The sequence below is a fragment of the Tamandua tetradactyla genome, chromosome 8, assembly GCF_023851605.1.
Source record: "Tamandua tetradactyla isolate mTamTet1 chromosome 8, mTamTet1.pri, whole genome shotgun sequence".
Lineage (NCBI taxonomy): Eukaryota > Metazoa > Chordata > Mammalia > Pilosa > Myrmecophagidae > Tamandua > Tamandua tetradactyla.
Genome location: NC_135334.1, coordinates 55,761,642 through 55,779,326, shown reverse-complemented (window position 1 = coordinate 55,779,326; position 17,685 = coordinate 55,761,642). Strand labels below are relative to the sequence as shown.

Genomic DNA, 17,685 nt, shown 5'->3' with positions numbered 1-17,685 from the left:
GTTGCTGGAATGCGATATAGCAGAAATGGAACAGCTTTTAAAAAAAGGGGGGGGGGAATTTATTAAGTTGCAAGTTTACAGTTCTAAAGCCATGAAAATGTCCAAATTAAGGCAAGGTTAAGAAAAATGTCCAAATTAAGCCATCTAGGGAAAGATATCTTGGTTCCAGAAGGTTGATGTTCAGGGCTGCTCTCTCAGCTGGAAAGGCACGTGGCAATGTCTGCTAGCTTTCTCTCCAAGAATCTTCAACGGCTTCCCTGAGGCTCTGTCTGTTCTGTTGGCTCTGAGTACAGGTGGCTCTAAAGCTTTTTCCAAAATGGTTCTCTCTTAAAGGGCTCCAGGAAATAACCCCACTTTGATTGGAGGAGTCACATCTCCATGGAAATCATCTAATCAAGTTACTACCCATAATTGGGTGGGTCATATCTCCATGGAAACAATAAAAAAGTTCCCACTCAGCAATGTTGAATGAGGATTAAAGGATATGGCTTTTCTGGGGGTACATACTGGCTTCAAACCACATGGTTCTTTTGACAAAGCAAATAGTGTAGGATTTGAAATGTCAAGAAAAATATGTCATTAAAAGGGCATTTTCAAACATCCTCCATGTGTATTTCTTGGCACTCTTCTAGTGAAATTTCTTTCGAGGTTTGGTTAAAAGATATTCTTCCTATCTTAGGAAAGAGATTGGGGACTAAAAGGGAACTAAAAGAAATGTGCCCGAGTTCATAGTTCATGGACATGATCTGATTAGTAATTCCCAAGCACAAGATGACTTCATGCTTGTATTATCTTCCCTTATTGTTACTTATCTAGGTGATTTTTTGGAAAGCTTTATGATAGTATACTCTAAATTAGATTCAGAGTGATGGCTGATCAAAACCAAATTTTTCCAGCAGAGGAAGTATAGTTTCAGGTCAATAGTCCAACAGTCATGGCCTAATGAGCCTCTAGGAACATCTGAAGGTCAGTGCACATTAGCTCTCTAGGTAGGGTAGAAGAGTCAACATGAGACTTTACATGAAGTCCTAGTAGAGAAACTACACCCAATAGGCATTCATAATAATTTACATAACCAAACAATTTTGAGGGTGGCTTCCCTGGATTTCCTTTAGCACCAATGTATTTTTGGTGGGGGGAGTGTGGTTTGGGAATTGAACCCAGGTCTCAAACCCAGGTCTCCTGCATGGAAGGCAAGCATTCTACCACTGAACCACCCATGCACCCCAACACCAATGTATCTTTTTTTTTTTTTTCTGCATGGGCAGGCACCGGGAATCGAATCTGGATCTCTGCGTGGAAAGCAAGAATTCTGCCTACTGAGCCACCGTCGCACCACCCCAATATATTTTTTTAAAGCGCTTATATTGAGATACATTTACATACCATACAATCCATCCAAAGTATGCAATCAGTGGGTTTTAGTATATTCCTAATGTGTGAATTTGTCACCACAATCAATTTTAGAACATTTTCATTACTCCACAAAGAAAAACCCCATACCCTTTAGCAGTCATCTCTCAATCCCTTTGTCCTTCCCCATTCCAACATAAAGCACCGTCATGGTCAGGTTCATGTGTCAACTTGGCCAAGTGGTGGTACCTGGTTGTCTGGTTGGGCAAGTGCTGGCCTGTCTGTTGTGATGAGGATATTTTGTAGAATTAAATCATGATTATGTCAGCTGCATCCACAGCTGATTGCATTTGTAATCAGCCAAAGGGGAGTGTCTCCTGCAATGAGTGATGCTTAATCTGATCACTTGGAGCCTTTTAAGGAGGATTCAGAAGAGACAGGCTCTCTTCCTGCTTCGACTGGTGAGCCTGTCCTGTGGAGTTCATCCAGACCCTCCATCGGAATCATTGACTTTACAGCCTGCCCTGCGGATTTTGGGCTCTGCTTTCCCGCGGTCACATGTTACACTTTTATAAATTTTATATTTGCGAGTATTCCCTGTTGATTCTGCTTCTCTAGAGAACCCTATCTAATACAAGCACCAGTGTATTTTATGTTGCAAAGTTTATTCTCTTCTCTCATCGATTGAATAGGTAAAACATGGGCTCACAGAAAATTCAAGTTTCAAGATACATTATATTTGTTTTTTATGGTTCCGGGTAGTGTTATCATTGGCAATATAGCGGATATAAATATTTGAATGTCCCAGATCACCTAATACTGAGATAATTAAAAACTGTTCATTCCCATTTGGGGTGAGAGTCAACTTTTTTCAGTAATTTAGACTTTTCTGAAGAAAAGTGTCACTCTTGAATAAGTTCCAGAAGCTTACTTCTTGGTGTATGGGATGGGTCTTTTTATTCCTTTTTTCTTCTTTGCCATCCCCTTTGTAGTAAAGTGAACTGTTTGAAGCTTCATATTGTTCCTTAGTGCTGATAAACAGAAATTTTCAAATTAATTTATGATCACCCATGAACACAGTCAGATTTGGGGAGCATTTTTAACCATTATAGTTGTGATTGTCCCTAGGCTATTGGCAGTATTCCATTTCTCATCCCTTTTACATGTTCTAATGTGCAGAACCAGGAAGTATGCTCTAAGAAATGATTGCCTATTTAAAGTCATACCCTTAGGAGGCACACTCACTAATTTTAAAGATTCTGCTTTTCCTTAAAGTCTTTTGGAATTTTTATTTGTTCAAATTGTTAACTCTTCTTGGGCAGAACAAAGATTAATTTTTAAAAATATTTCCATTGTCTGGTGGTTGACTAATGTTTGTAGAACAAGTAAACGAATCTGGAAACAGTGGCCCATTTTTAATATTATAATTGGGGATAACACTTGTTCTTGGGGGTGTTTTGGATTTCTGGAGACTTAGGACTTCCGAATTTAATAAAATCACAATCAGACTAAAAAATGTTTGGGGTTCAAAGTGAGGCATGGTTGCACAATAATGGATTTGGACTTCCTGTAAACAGGCTCTGAAGAAAACCAAAACAAAAGTAGGAAAAGAAAGCAGAATTTGATGAATAGTAATGTCATCCTTAAATGTGAAGGGTGCTGAGTGAAATGTAGGAGGAGGTTGCTATATAAAACCGTAAGTACTTTGTAAGGAAAACAGATTATATTAGAAGGATAATTTCTTTTAAGAACAAAAGCTTTTATCCCAGGGTTACTGAAACCCTGGAGGATTTGAAGTAAAAGTGTTTCTAGATAAGGGTATGTTGGAGGGCTCTGTATGAGATTTGTATTAGTTTTGTAACTGTACTGTACGTTTGTGAGTATTTCAAAATAAAAAGTTAAACAAACAGAAAGTGGTCCAAGAGTTGAAATTTGCTGGAGAAAACTGTGTCACTCTGAATGATATGGAAAAAAATTGGAGTTCCCAGGAACAAGCCTGGAGACTACCCAGAAGGAAAAGGGTGTGCGGTAGGTAGAGAGAAGCTATCAAAACGAGCAAAGGGTGGGTACACCCCTATGCCTGGATGCCCCAAAAGACAAAGGTGGCTCTCATATAAGAATTCTGGGTTCTTTGCTGTTTGCATTTTATTATAGATACAAGTACCCGATCTGTATGATTTTGTTGTTGTTTCAGATCAGGGTAAGATTTGGAAGTCCACACCCGTATCAAAGTGATATAAATCAGGGGTACTGTGCAAGGGAAGACAAAATAATCCACAAATAGAACTGATTTATGGGAGCAAGAGCATGGCGCTAGAAGTGACAGTGGAAACCTCAGTCCACCAGGAATTCATAGCAGTCTTAGGAAATGCGTTGACTGTGACATGGGGGTTCTAGGTAGTCTTAGCTTAAGTAGTAAGTTTACCCTAGTAGACATATGGGTTTCATGTAAAAGCTAGCACTAGACAGAATCTGAGTACATCTGACTGCAGCTTGCTTTTTTAAAGGAATTTCCTCCTCTTCTTTCTTTATTTGCTTAATCAAGAAAAATTTCCCATAGTGTTGATCATGCTGTTTTCTGGGATTCCATTGTATTCTCTAGAAATTTCCATTTTTAACATCTGTAATATTTCTTTATCTTTACATATCTGCCTTTCTGAATCTTTTGGATTCAGCCACTTTTAGGGCAGGAAGCATGTCTTATTTATTTCTGCTTATCCTAAACCCATTTCTCATATTGAATTTCAGTAACAGTTTATCAAATAAATGAATGAATTAAATGATTAAGTACATCCATGCAGGCATAAATTAATGAGTATGTTCCTAGAACTTGTTAATATAAATATAGGAAATTTTAAATAACAAGAGAATAGGAGAAGGCCCAAATCAAACTAAACTTTTCAAATGCTAGAAGAATTTTGTTTAACTTCCTACTTAAGAGACTGATTGTTGTTTGCATGTTTTAAATACATTATATCTCCATTTCATTTTCCTAGAATCTCTGTAAACCACCATTAACGATGCTTCTCCACACCAAAAAAAAAAGTTCTTCTCTGAGAAACACAAGAGGCAGTAAGTGAAGTTTTTTTGCATGCCTTAATAAATCATTTTGATGAAAAATAATAATAACCTGGAAATACTTCCCATTATCCTTAACTGAACCAGTTTCAGTCCACATAGTTCACTAATCATAAGCTTGAAATATCGCTAAAAATGCACAAAACCCAAAGAGCCAATTATGTCTCCAATCAGGGTTACTGGCAACACTTTCAGCAGCTGGTGAGAGTAAAGAGGAAGTCGCTAAACCAGAACTAATCAGTCCGTTGATCATGTGAGGACAGGCTTGGCAGCTTTTTTAATTTCTGTTCTCACAGAAGTTCCACTTCACCCAAAATGGAGATACAAGACTCGTTTAAAGACATCAAACAAGATTGGTAACAGGAATCCATGTGTAAATTCGAACCCTGGGGAGGGATTATTGATAGAAAGTCAGAAGCATCAATTTGCCCTGTTCGCTGTCTTCTTCTGAGACCTCTTTTGAGAGCTGGCCAGCATGAGTCAACTATTGTGTCCCTGCAGTCGACCAGAACACAATCTATTACTGGAGAAAAAGCAGTGTGTGGGAGGGAGCTCAGCAATCTTTTGTGGGCCTTAGATTGTTACTGCACAGCAGAGGCTCCAGATAAAAGAAAAGTAGCTTCGGTGGCATTTTTTGTTGTTGTTAAATAACTACTTGATTGAACAAATAGAACTATGTACCCTCCCTTCAATTCTTCTGTCTATTCTGTGCAATTAGTTTCCAAGGATCTATGGTATAATTTTGTCCTGGTGAGGGATATGATGTCATGTGAGCAGAAAAGGTTTATCATATAAAAAATAAGTTTGAAGGACGGAAATAAATGTGGGCTGGAAGAAGAAAAGGATGTGGCTTAGTGGCAAGGAGGAGACAGGGTGAGTTAGATAGGGTATGTGACATGTGAAGTCTTAGGAGCCAGAGGTTGGGGGTAAGAATGCAGACATGTGTAAAGAGAAACCACTGTGGGGGAGGGAGCAATTAATCCTTGGACCAGAGATGACTAGAACCTCTAGAATCCAAAAACAGATCCATAGCTATGTATCATTGTTTGTTTTAATAAATGGAGCCTACTTGGTACATCTGAGAAGAGGGACATGACTAGCATGATGCTCCTGCCAAGTTCTCAACTTTGGCTTTATATTGGAATCATATATTGAATTACCAATTGCCTGATAATTTATAAATCTCCCTAGGGAATTTTAATATGCTAAATGCCCAAGGAAGCACTTTTACTTTATCCTGTGCAGCTTCAACCTTGTAATACCCCCTACAGTGTTTCTTGATTTCTTTAGCTTTATGACCTTCTGAAATATTGTCACCAGCTGGTAATTCTGTACCACAAAGCAGTGGTTTTCAAATTTTACGGTACATGGGAATTTCCAGGATATTTTGTAAAAAAAAAAGAAAAATAACCCCAAAATGGCAGATTTTTGATTCAGTAGATCTAGACAGGCCTGAAAGTCAGCATTTCTAACAAATTTTCAAGTGCTGCCTCTTCTGGGCCTCTGAACATATGTCAAGTAGTAAGGCCTTAAATTGCATCTTCTTATAGCCTAGCCTTGTTCTCACTTCAATTTTGGTGCAAGCTTTAAAAATTCAGGTTTAGAATTTGGGCTACACTGAGTTCTACCTTCCACTAGGTGATTGAGTCTGGGTAGTTAACCTTACTAGCCTCAGTTTCCACACCAATAAAAGAAGATAAATGATAAAGGAGATAATTCATTTTAAGTGAATTTAAAGTGCAAGGCTTAGCCCATAATTAGTGATAAATATATATTAATTATTATTGTCTGTAAGTCCTAAAAGTCTTCTCTCATCAGTATTCCTTTAATTTCTTTCTCTCCCACTCCCTCACTCCTGTTGAATCTTACAGAAATTATCAGTTGACCTCTAGTCCCTTGAATCCTCCCAAATCCCCCAACCCATTACTTCTTTTCTGTTCTCTTCGCTTCCCAGACCAGCCTGTGTCCTACGACCAATCACTTTGACCATGCTTTCCATCTATTCATTAATTCAACAAATATTTACTGAGCACCTACTGTGTGCTAGGCATTGTGGTAAACTTTGGGAATACATCCAATATACGCAATAATATACTCATAAATGTGCACTGTACACATACAGTCACATATATAAACTTTAAAAATATATTTTACTGATATAAAGGATGTGGAGCAGACCATTTATAATATTCTTTGTTGTAAAGTCCATAGAGCCAATTCATTCCACAGATTGTTCTCATTTGTTTTTTTTCCAGTCTCTTGTAGCCTTAGCCAACCTCTGGTTACAATTGATGAATGAATTTAGTTCACATAAAAACATCACTGAGTATTTTTGCTTCTTTAATGAGCAAGATAAAAGTAAAATGAAGATATATGTTATAACTTCATTCATTTGTCAATGATGTGAGTGGCTTATTTGCTGAATTGGATAATAAATTTGTATTCAGGAAGATTAACTTTTCTTCAAGTTTTTGTGCGATCACAAGGTAATGGTATAGACATGACACACTTTGAAGTTTCACCTGTACCTTTGACATTTTCTTCATCGTTTTCTTAAATCTAGACAACCAACAAAACAATATATCAAGCCATCAATTCATAGTTGTTGATTTCTATGGTATAAATACCACCAACATGGCCAATTTCAAGCTACCAGCATAACGTTACTGAGCAGGGAGGTGGGAAGAGATGTATAGTAGCATATTGATATCCATTTTATTTTACCCTAAGATGGAATCAGTGAAAAATAACCTCAAGAGCATAAATAACAATATGTAGTAAAATGAATAGGAAGTGAGATTTCTGAGATTTACTGCTTTTTAAATATCATTTGACTGTAAGTTTAAAAAAATTTAAAAACAGTTTAACAACCAGCTTGCAAAAATCCTAAAAATTCGGCTCCTCAGAAAGCCATGTTTGCATTGTTCCCGCAGACACCAGCAGCTTTCTTGCCCGAGTCCCCTAACTCCTGCTCTCTTTTTAATGGTTGCATCCGATCACTGGCATGCCCCACCACGTTAGATGCAGCCCTGATTACCAGCTCGGAAATCACCACCAAGGACTTAAAGGAGAAGAAGGGAATTGTGGAGGAGATGGAGAATGGAAGAGAGATGCCTACTAACGGGAAAGTCAAGGAGGAAAAGGAGGAATGGGAGGCGGTGGTGAGGTAGATGAAGAAGAGAAAGAAGCTGGGTGGAAGAGGAGGAAGAAGGAGATTGTGAGGAAGAGGATGGATATAAAGATGAGGAGGCTGAGGCAGCCACAGGCGAACGGGCAGCTGAAGATGATGATGTGGACATCAGAAGCAGAAGACCAAAGAGGATGACTGTCTAGTTAAAAAGGAAATGTTAAAAAAAAAAGCAAGGCTGCTGTGACCAATTCTCCCTCCACTTTCTGTCTCAGAATTTCAGTGTGGTCACCTTCAGTAGAGAAGCCTGTCCACCCACCCACCACAGGCAGTGCCACCCGCAGATGACATGTGCTCTCCAGCACCTACCCAAAACTACAAAGTGAATGCAACAGGGAGGAGGAAAGAACCAAAACTCCCAAGGCCCTGCATTTTTTCATAAAAGTTAGTGAGAGGGCGGGCCGCGGTGGCTCAGCGGGCAAAGTGCTTGCCTGCTATGCCGGAGGACCTCGGTTCGATTCCCGGCCCCAGCCCATGTAACAAAAACGGAGAAACAGAATACAATAAAACAAGAAAATGTTTAAAAATGTTTCCCTTTCTTCCTTCCTTCCTTCCTTCTCTCTGTCTTTCCTTTAAAAAAAAAAAAAAAAAAAAAAAAAAAAAAAAAAAAAGTTAGTGAGGGAAAGTTTTTTATTTTTATTGATATTTAATATTTTTGTACATATCATTAAGGATCAAACATTTTTAAGGCTCTCACATAACCAACCCAGCCTCCATAGTATTCTCTATTCTACTTCTGACGTTACTTGTGCTTGACCATGTTCATTATAATCTCAAATGAGAAAATAAAAACCTTGTAAAGAAAGCAAAAACAACAAAAACACAATCTGATGTACTTACCTGTACTAAAAGTAGTTGGTTTGTCTGAGATGGTTAAAAAGGCGACAGATAAAGGATTCTTTTTTTAAAAAAAATTTAATGAAGTTTCTGTTCTTTTGGGAGGGTGGGGGCTGTTTGACGTATGTGTGAAGCAATGTTGTCCAACAATTAACCAGAATTACATTTTGTTAACTTGTTCTAACAACAAAAAATCCTGAAATGTTATCACCAGACACTCCCTAGCTGGAAGAGGTGCCTCCCACACACTACTGACTTGTGAAACAGACTTAGTCACTGCCGTCTTGAAGTTTGCCCTCTATGGATGGAGACAAAAAATAAATGGGTATGGATTTTATAAATCAAAGTTGGAATGGCCAGTGTGGTAGGCAGAATTTTGGCCCTGATCACCTTCACCCTCTGATGTTATGTCCATGAATATGTTGCATTACTGGCAAAAGGAGTTTGCAGGTGTAATTAAGGTTACAGATCAGTTGAGCTTAAAATAGGGAGGCTACCTGGGAATATCTGGGGGAGTCCAGTGTAATCACATGAGCCCCAGCAGAAGAGGAAGTCAGAAACTGAAGCCAAAGACTCAAAGTATGTGAAGGGTTTGATCCACTAGAGTTGGCTTGAAGATGAAGGGGGCTATGAAATAAGGACCTCAATCCCAACATCAAGGAACTGTATTTTGTCAACAGCTGTTGAGGTTGGAAGAAGACCCTGAGCCCTGAGTTGAGAACCACAGCTCTGGTCAATACCTTTCTATTATCCCAATGAAACCTTAAGCAGATAATCCAGTTTCACCATGCCATATTTCTGAACTCACAAAACTGTGAGATACCGAATTTATATTGTTTAAAGCTGCTGTATAAAGCTGCTTTTATAAAAGTAAAGAAATGATCAAAATAATAGTAGTCAAGGAATAGCAAGGGGGAGAATGATCCAGACAAAAGGAACAAATTTTTAGATGCTAGAAAGAAAAACAGCACTTTCAGGAATCTAGATGTGTTTGGTATGACTGAGTATCATGCGCATGAAGAAAAGGAATGAGAAATGAAGATGAAGAGGAAGGCATTATGGAGGACCTTTTAAACCAAGGGAATATTTTTGAACATTTTCTGGAGAGCAAAGGGATCCACTACATTATTTGAATCAGGAAATGACATATTTAGCCATTTAGGGAGAATGCATGAATGGAGGGTAGAAGGCAAATCAGATTAGGAGGTTTGGGCAGTAGATGGGGCAAACCTGGTGAGGATAGAGAAAGGTGGATTGAAGATGCCTAACCCTGGGTACTCACTGTTGTCTACTTGTTGATTTTTTTCACTTCTGCACCTCTGTTCAGTTCAGCAGTCACTTATTTAGCACCATGTATGGGCAAGCACCATCCCAGGCAGCAGCGATACCATGCCAGGCTCCAAGACCTGAGCAGGGTCCTTGTTGCTGTTGCCCTTTCTTTCCTAGAGGTGGGTCAGGAATATAAATACGTAATTTATAGATTCCAAAAACTAGTCCTGCCACTTATTAAGTGTGCAACCTCGGGCAAGTCACTTTGCTTTTCTAAGTTTCACTTTACTGATTTATAAATAACTGCCATAACCACTTCTGGAAGCTGTTGTAAGAATCAAATATAGAATATATAAAAGAACTTCAAATTTGTTATAAAAACAATGTTCCAATGACTTATTTTCTTCTCTTTATCTCTCATATTCTCCTGCTCTTCTCCTGTAATTTTTTTCTCTTTCCTCACTTTCACATTCTTTAGTAATTAGTTGAAGAAATATTTACTGAGAGCCTATTGTATATTACTCACTCAGCTAAATGTGTATATATATATTTGTCTTACATGCATGCACAATTTCTGTCCCTCAGGGAGCTTACTGTCTGACTGTCTGAACATTTAAGGATATAGAAAAATGGTCAATATATAATATTTTTTTAACATGGGCAGCACCAGGAAACCAATGTATTTTTTAAGTGGGAAATAAACTATGTTAGATTGGACAAGAGTGTATTTGCATATGTATGTGTATGCAGTGTGCAAAAAGGAGCAATAAAGAGAAAACAATAATATATCTGTAGATTCAAAGATTGGGAAATATACAAAATATACAAATATATAAAATGTTAGTAGGCTTTATTTCTGACAAATTTCATTTGGGTTATTTATTTTCCAAATATTCTGTAATAAATAGATTTCATGTACATAAGTAGAAAAAATAATCTAACGTATTTTAATAAGAACGCAAGGTGGTAAGTTCTATGAAGGAGTTAAAAACAGTATGGCATGGGGAGGACACATGAAATAAAAGTTTTTCTGAATTAAATGACACCTGATGTATACTTTTGCTTAGCCCTGTGTAATAACTAGAAGTTTTCTAGGAAAGAATCTAGGAAATGACATTATAGGAGGAGGACCCAGTGGGAGTAGAGGCACAGCATAGAGTGCATAAAAAACAATAAAATTGCTTAGTTTCTGATGTCGGAAGTTTGACTTGGGATGGAGCAGGAGATGACTCCCAAGGGAGTTGAATGCAGTGTTATGGGTCTTGGATTTTATTCTGTAGGTGCTTAGAGGTCATTTTAAGTGTGTAAGCAGAGAAGTAACATAGTCAGACTTGGTATTTTTCAATAGATTACAACGGTGGCAGTACGGAATAAGGTAGGAGGTAGAAGTTAGCAGACAGAAAGCATGGAAACACATCAGGAAACAAGTGTTCAGGTAAAGAAATGATGAAGGGAAATATGTCCAGCATAGAGAGAAATGTTTTAGAGATGATTGAGAAGTATTTAGGGCTTATTTCCAATTCAGCCTATAGCATACTACATTGCTAAATCAGCAGCCCCAAAACTCATCTAAGAGAAAATACTTAAGTGCTACATCATGTGCCTGCCTGATGTTCCAACCAGAAAAAGAGAGTCAAAGGGGATGGGAAAACCAAGACCCAACAACCTTTGAGAATTTCATATTTTGGCTTAGAACTAACTTCTGCAAGCCCAAGGGAGGCATTTGGGGTTAGGAATTATCCAGACCCAGACTTTTGGGTGATAGGAAATAGCAATGGGCTTGAGAGAGATTTCAGAAGACACTACCAGATTTAATGGCAGACACAAGCCAGATGAGCAAATATGAAATCATGTGGAAGGTCATAGAACAGTCTGTGCAGAAACATGACTTAGAAAAGGAGAGAGGGAAGTCTTTCTGACTCATATTTAGTTTTGTGGCAGCAGGATTTCTAACTGTCATAAAGAGAGTCAGGAATTAACAAAGAAAGCCAAGAGCCTTACTGTTTCATGAGAACAATATGTCAAGACAAGTTTGTTGGCAGTTGGAACCAACTTGACTGCTCACGCTAAAGAGGGATGTGGGACATAGGAGGAATTAATTCTCAAACCGTCTTTGGCCCATGTTTTGCTTCTTTCAAATTCTGCTTTATGTTTAGGCCTAGTGAACAAATGCTTTTGTGGAATGAGTTTGAAGCTTCCTCTTACCCTCTCTTCCTGACCATATAAATGGGAAGTGTTTAAAATCTCCCAAATAAGGAGCAAACCTTTCTCTTCTACACATTGAGAGTGAAAATAGGGATTCAAATCCAAGCCGAGTTGCAGGGGACCAATCTCAGCCTTTGGGCTAGTAGGCCTTGACTGGAATAAGGGATACTGAGATGAGCAGAGTCAGGAGAAACCCAAAACAAGGAGAGGAGGGGAGGGAGGAGTTAGGAAACAGGGAGACTTTTCAGTAAGGTACAAAGAACTCGGGTTCTGAAGTCTGAACACCTATGACAACTACTTTACAGGGTGATTTCCCAGAGGGTCAGGTTGCAGGGCCACCTCTTTGAAGATCTCTCTGTACTCTGCTGTTGGGAGAAACTAAATCCTTCATCTAGGTCTTAGTTTCCATCTTTGTAAAATGAGGGATTTAGACAACCTTAGATGATCCATCCATAAGATTCATTCTTTTGTCACATTTAGATTCCATGGACCAGGAGGCCTAAAATGACAGTTATTTGTCATTTTGAAGCTTTTGCAGAACATCAGAGGAAACTGCAAAAGTGAGCTTTCCACACCAAGATAACAGAGGGCTTAAAATTAACTGGCATAAAAGGTCACAGAGGAAAATCATAGTAATGCATTAATTTTCAGTGAGGCTAAGGTCAGTCATGCTCAGAGGTCCTGTCCTAGGGCTCAAGGGGAAATGTTTCTCTGGGCGCTACTTACTAGCCCTATTTTAAAACGTATCTGGGATTTGAGAAGGTGGTGCAAATTTATGATTATCTTTGTGTGCTTTTTGTTTTTACTCAAGTGAAAATTCTTTCATAGGCAAAAAGCCCTAAAGCACAGGAAACATGATGAGGTGTCAGTGGGTGGTAAGGGTGGGGGTAAAATAGAGCTGCCTTTGAACCCCAAAGTTTGCAGAATGTGCACTGGGAAATAACCTGTCATGTGACCTCCAGGAACCTGAACACTTGAGAAACCACTTTGCTGAGAAGACTAGTCTTGCAGGCATGCTATCCACAGCTTCCTCTTGGCAGTTAGTCCTAATGGAGTTCAGCATGACCAAGGCAAAAGCTATCTTGACCTCCCCTCCCCACAAGCAGGGCAAGAAAAGCAGCAAGTTTCCTTTACTCTTCAGAATGCATCTGTCGCCACAGGTTGAATACTCCCCTAGGGACTTTTCTTTTTCCTTTTTGTTTCTTGCCAGTTTCTGAATCCTTTACCTTTAACAGATTTTCTTTTAAAACAGAATTGTTGCCAATTAAATGGAACGAAGGTTGTCATTTTAATGCTGGTCAGCCCCATAAGGATATACAGTAAGCATTTCTCTTGCCTTTGGGTTTTTTGTTTTCTTGTAAAAATTTGTTTTGAGATACACTTCTATCTACTAGTTTTGTTTTTCTGGAAGTGGATGAAAGTATCCTGGATGGGCCATGTGGGTGGATTAAAAAAGTCGGAGAGAGAGGAAGAGTAGGATTCCTGGGTTATTTGCCAGCTAAAACTCTGTGTGTGTGTGTGTGTGTTTGCATGTAATCTCTTCCTGAGAAATGTTGACTTGTTACATCATCTTTCCAATTATTAAAAGAAAAGCAGATCATTCAATAAACAATTTAAAAACTTATATTGATCTTACATTTGAAATTTCCCTAGAACAGAGGGTTCTAGTCCAGTTCCTACATTGCCTCTTTTGGTCTGTCTGTGAAAAGCCAAGATCTGGACTAGAAATCCTGAGCATACCTTCTTCTCTCCACCTCCCCCATTGCCTCTTCCCTATCATAATCTATGGTAAATGGTTAGGATTTCATTATAACTTTTTCAGAAAGATAGCCTCTGGCAAAGTGCACCTTTTTACTTCTGTGGGTTAGCAGTAAGTTCTTAGATCTGAAAGATTCCATTGGAGGTGGGGGGGGAGGTCCATTATAAGCATGTAGTTAGCTGCTAAAGAAGTTGTGGGTCTACAGAACAATCGTGCATAAAATACAGAATTCACCATATACCACCCTATTATTAATACCTTCCATTGGTGTTGTGCATATGTTATAATAGATGAAAGCACATTTTTATATTTGCACTATTAATTACAGTCCATGGTTTAACTGAGGGTTCACTGTTTGTGTACTGTAGATCCATGGATTTTATTTTATCTTATTCTATTACCATATATACAACATAACATTTCCCCTTTTAATCACATTCGGACATATATTTTGGTGTTGTTAATTATGTTCACAATGTTGTGCCACCATCACCACCATTCATTATGAAAACATTTCCATCGTTCCAAATGTGAACCCTGTACACTTTGAGCCTTAGCTTCCCATTCCATATCCCCATTCAATCCCCTGATAACCTGTATTCTAGATTCTGATTCTATGAGCTTGCTTAATCTAATTATTTCATATCCATGAGATCATGCAAGATTTGTCCTTTTGTGTCTAGCTTATTTCATTCGGCATAATGTCTTCAAGGTTCATACATGTTGTAGCATGTATCAGAACTTCATTCCTTTTAATGGTTGAATAATATACTACTATATGTATATACCACATTTTCTTTACCCATTCATCATTCATGGACACTTGGGTTGTTTCCATTTTTTGATAATTGTGAATAATGCCACTATGAACATTGGTGTGTAAACATTTGTCCAAGTCCCTGCTTTCAATTCTTTTAGGTATATACCTGCTATTTGCATTGCTGGGTAATATGGTGTTTCTATACTTGACATTCTGAAGAACTACCAAACTGTCTTCCAGAGCAGTTATATCATTTTACATTTCCACCAGTAATGAATGAGTGTTTCTATTTCCTCTCTAATCTCTCTCAACACCTGTAATTTCCCTTTTTTTTCCCTAATAATAGTCACTCTAATGGATGTAAGGTGATATTTCATTGAGGTTTTGATTTGCATTTCCCAGATGGCTAATGATGTTGAGCATATTTTCATGTGTGTTTTTTTTTTTTTTCCCCACTTTTATATCTTCTTTGGGGAGAGGTCTATTCAATTATTTTCACCATTTTTTTTAAGTTGGTTTGTCTTTTGTTGCTAAGTTGACTGATTTCTTTATATATTCTAAATAAAAATCCAAATATTTTCTCCTATTGTATATTGTTTTACTTTCATGATAAAGTTCTTTGAGGCACAAAATTTTTAAATTGATGAGGTCCCATTTATCTATTTTTTTCTTTTGTTGCTTTTGCTTTGGGTATAAAGTCTATGAAACCATTGTCTAACACAAAGCCCTGAAGGTGGTTCCCTATCTTTTTCTTCTAGGAATTTCATAGTTCTGGCCCTTATATTTAGGTCTTTGATCCACTTTTTTTTTTTGCATGGGCAGGCACTGGGAAGCAAACTCAGTCTCTGTCATAGCGGGTAAGAACTCTGCCAGTGAGCCATGGTTGCCCTCCGGTCTTTAATCCATTCGGAGTTGATTTTTTTGTAAATGTAGGGTGGGGATGCTCCTTCTTTCTTTTGCATACAGAAATCCAATGTTCCCAGCATCATTTGTGAGATTACTCTTTCCCAACTGAGTGGTCTTTGTCCTTTGTCAAAAAATCAGTTGACCTTAAAAGCAAGGGTTGATTTCTGAGCTCTCAATTCGATTTCAGTGGTCTATGTGTTGGTCCTTATGCCAGTACCATGCTGGCTTTTGAAATTCCCTTAATATGATCAAGGGCTTGAGTTGTGCAGGAAATAGGGTGTAGGGAATTCTCATTCTATAAAGCTTACCATGCACCACATGTTACAAATGTCACCACCCTGTGCTGTTCTCCCTATCTCAATCCTGTGATTCTAACAATGTGTGTCATAGTAAATATCCTGTTTCTCTGGACTAATCCAACTTTCCACTATCATCTTCATGAAGAACTGCAATTTTATAAAATAAAACTTTCTTCTATGATTTGACCTTTTAAAGATGTCTGATATGTTTGCTAGGTTTTTTTCAAATCAGTAATATCTTTAGTGTTATCTAGCTGAGCTTATGATTTGATGCTGTATGCCCAAAAGTGTTGTAGGTATGTCCAGATAGTTGGAGCCTTCAGCTTGCTAGTTGGTGAGGGAGCCCTGGCTCTGCAGGAATCCTTGGTATCTGTGGAGTCAAGTCACAATCTTCATTTACTCCAGAGGACCAAACAAACTTTCATTTTCTATTATTTTCTTGATAGGGAAAGTTGGAAAGTTCAGAAAGGTCTTGTGTTTCTCCTCCCCCTCAAAGATTTCTTTTGACATAAGGGAACAATATGCTCCTCTATTTCATTGTCTCACCTTGAATGTTTCATGTTAGTTGCTAAAGCTGGTCTCCTGCTGGATTTCTGTCAGTGGCGTTAAGGACTAACCAGATTCATGACTCTCCTTGTCCTTCAACCAGTTGAGGAGTTTGGGGAATTCTACCTTAGCAAAATCTATCTCATTTCCCCCCATTTTTCCTTTCCCTAACTTTTTAAATTTCTAGATTGGATTTCACCTCATCTTTTGCATTTAATCCTATCCCTAGTTAGCTGATTATCTTCAGAAAGTATAGCCCTGGTCTTATTAATTCTTAAAGAAAGAGAAAAAAATGTAAAGAAAAAAAGCAAGGCAAAATAGAAGAGGAAAAAGCAGTGAGCTAATATACAGATTCTTTGACCTGATAGACCTGTTTGTCCTTCACCATCCAGTTGCCTTCTTCACTTTGAATCTTGTTTTTCACTGTCAAACCCAAGGATCTAACCTGTAGGAAGATAAAAATACTAGTATTGCCTGACGATGTCCTTCACTTTCCTTCATTTGTTTTGTTTTGATGCTGTTTGTTCTGCCTGGAATGCCTATGGCCAAATGCTACCTATCTTTCAAAACATAGACAACATGGCTCCTTCATTATGAAGACTCCTCTAATTTTTTCAGTCATTGACTGTGGTGAACTGGAAAGGAACTGGCCCTACAAAGGATGAAAAACACCAGGCTGATTCTGAATATCCTTCCAGATCAGAAATAAGCCTGAAATGTGATGCTCAGATACTATCACATGGACCAGAGTCTCTGTCTCGATTAGTCTCCTGAGAGCTCTGAAACTTCCACTTTTCTTCCTTTTATTCCATCCCAACATAATTTGAGGAAGTTTATCAAAGCCAAAAAAGTGGGAATGATAATTCATCAATGTCTTTTAAAAATTTATTTTAAAACAACTTGTTTTTAAAGGGCAGTGCATTCATGTAGCATAATTGAGTACTCCAAAATAAAATTATACAAAAGAAGAATTTCCATTTCACTCCATGATGTGCCTCACAAATTCCCCAATTTGTTTAGTACAGGACCTCAGATAATATTCATTGAACTTTAACAGTTAAATTCCTACTCTAGTACACACAGCAAGAGACAGATTTATTGTGAAGCTAAGGAATTTAAGCTTCAGGGCCCTTTGCAGTCTGGGGTCCCTTCCAAGAACCCTACTAGTTTGTTCATATTCCTTTGTAAAATTTGTAGCACATAATATACCTTAATGATAGCAGTTGTCTGTGACTTCTTGCTACTCCAACTTCTCTTGCCAGTCTCACCCATATATGAAGTGGAATTAAATTAACCATGGACACTTTTAAAATCTGTCTAGCAGAAATTGAATTGGGATTACATTTAGTTTGGGTTTAGTGAGAGATGTTTATGAACTTTGTAGTCACTTCAATGAATACATAAGTTATCATTGTTACCAAACAAAGACCACAGATTCTTTTGCCTGATGTGCTCAGTGACAATTTCTGACACCGGGGTCTCAAAG

At 38.1% G+C, this 17,685-nt stretch overlaps 2 long non-coding RNA genes across 4 annotated transcripts in view; both read left to right on the top strand.

Annotated features, from left to right (window-relative positions):
• Nucleotides 1–1,278: 1,278 nt before the first annotated feature.
• Nucleotides 1,279–5,617, top strand: LOC143644393 (uncharacterized). Its single transcript, XR_013156667.1, has 3 exons — nucleotides 1,279–3,049; nucleotides 4,350–4,425; nucleotides 4,606–5,617. It is a non-coding gene; the product is annotated as an uncharacterized LOC143644393 (long non-coding RNA).
• A 6,621-nt stretch (nucleotides 5,618–12,238) lies between these two features.
• LOC143644391 (uncharacterized) overlaps nucleotides 12,239–17,685 on the top strand; it is a 31,147-nt gene continuing 25,700 nt past the window's right edge. Inside the window, exons 1-2 of one of the 3 annotated variants that reach the window (XR_013156665.1) lie at nucleotides 12,727–13,089; nucleotides 13,182–13,248. This is a non-coding gene — a long non-coding RNA (uncharacterized LOC143644391). Of the gene's footprint in view, nucleotides 13,249–17,685 lie in introns of all 3 variants that reach the window. The other 2 variants (XR_013156664.1, XR_013156666.1) reach the window with 2 other exon arrangements.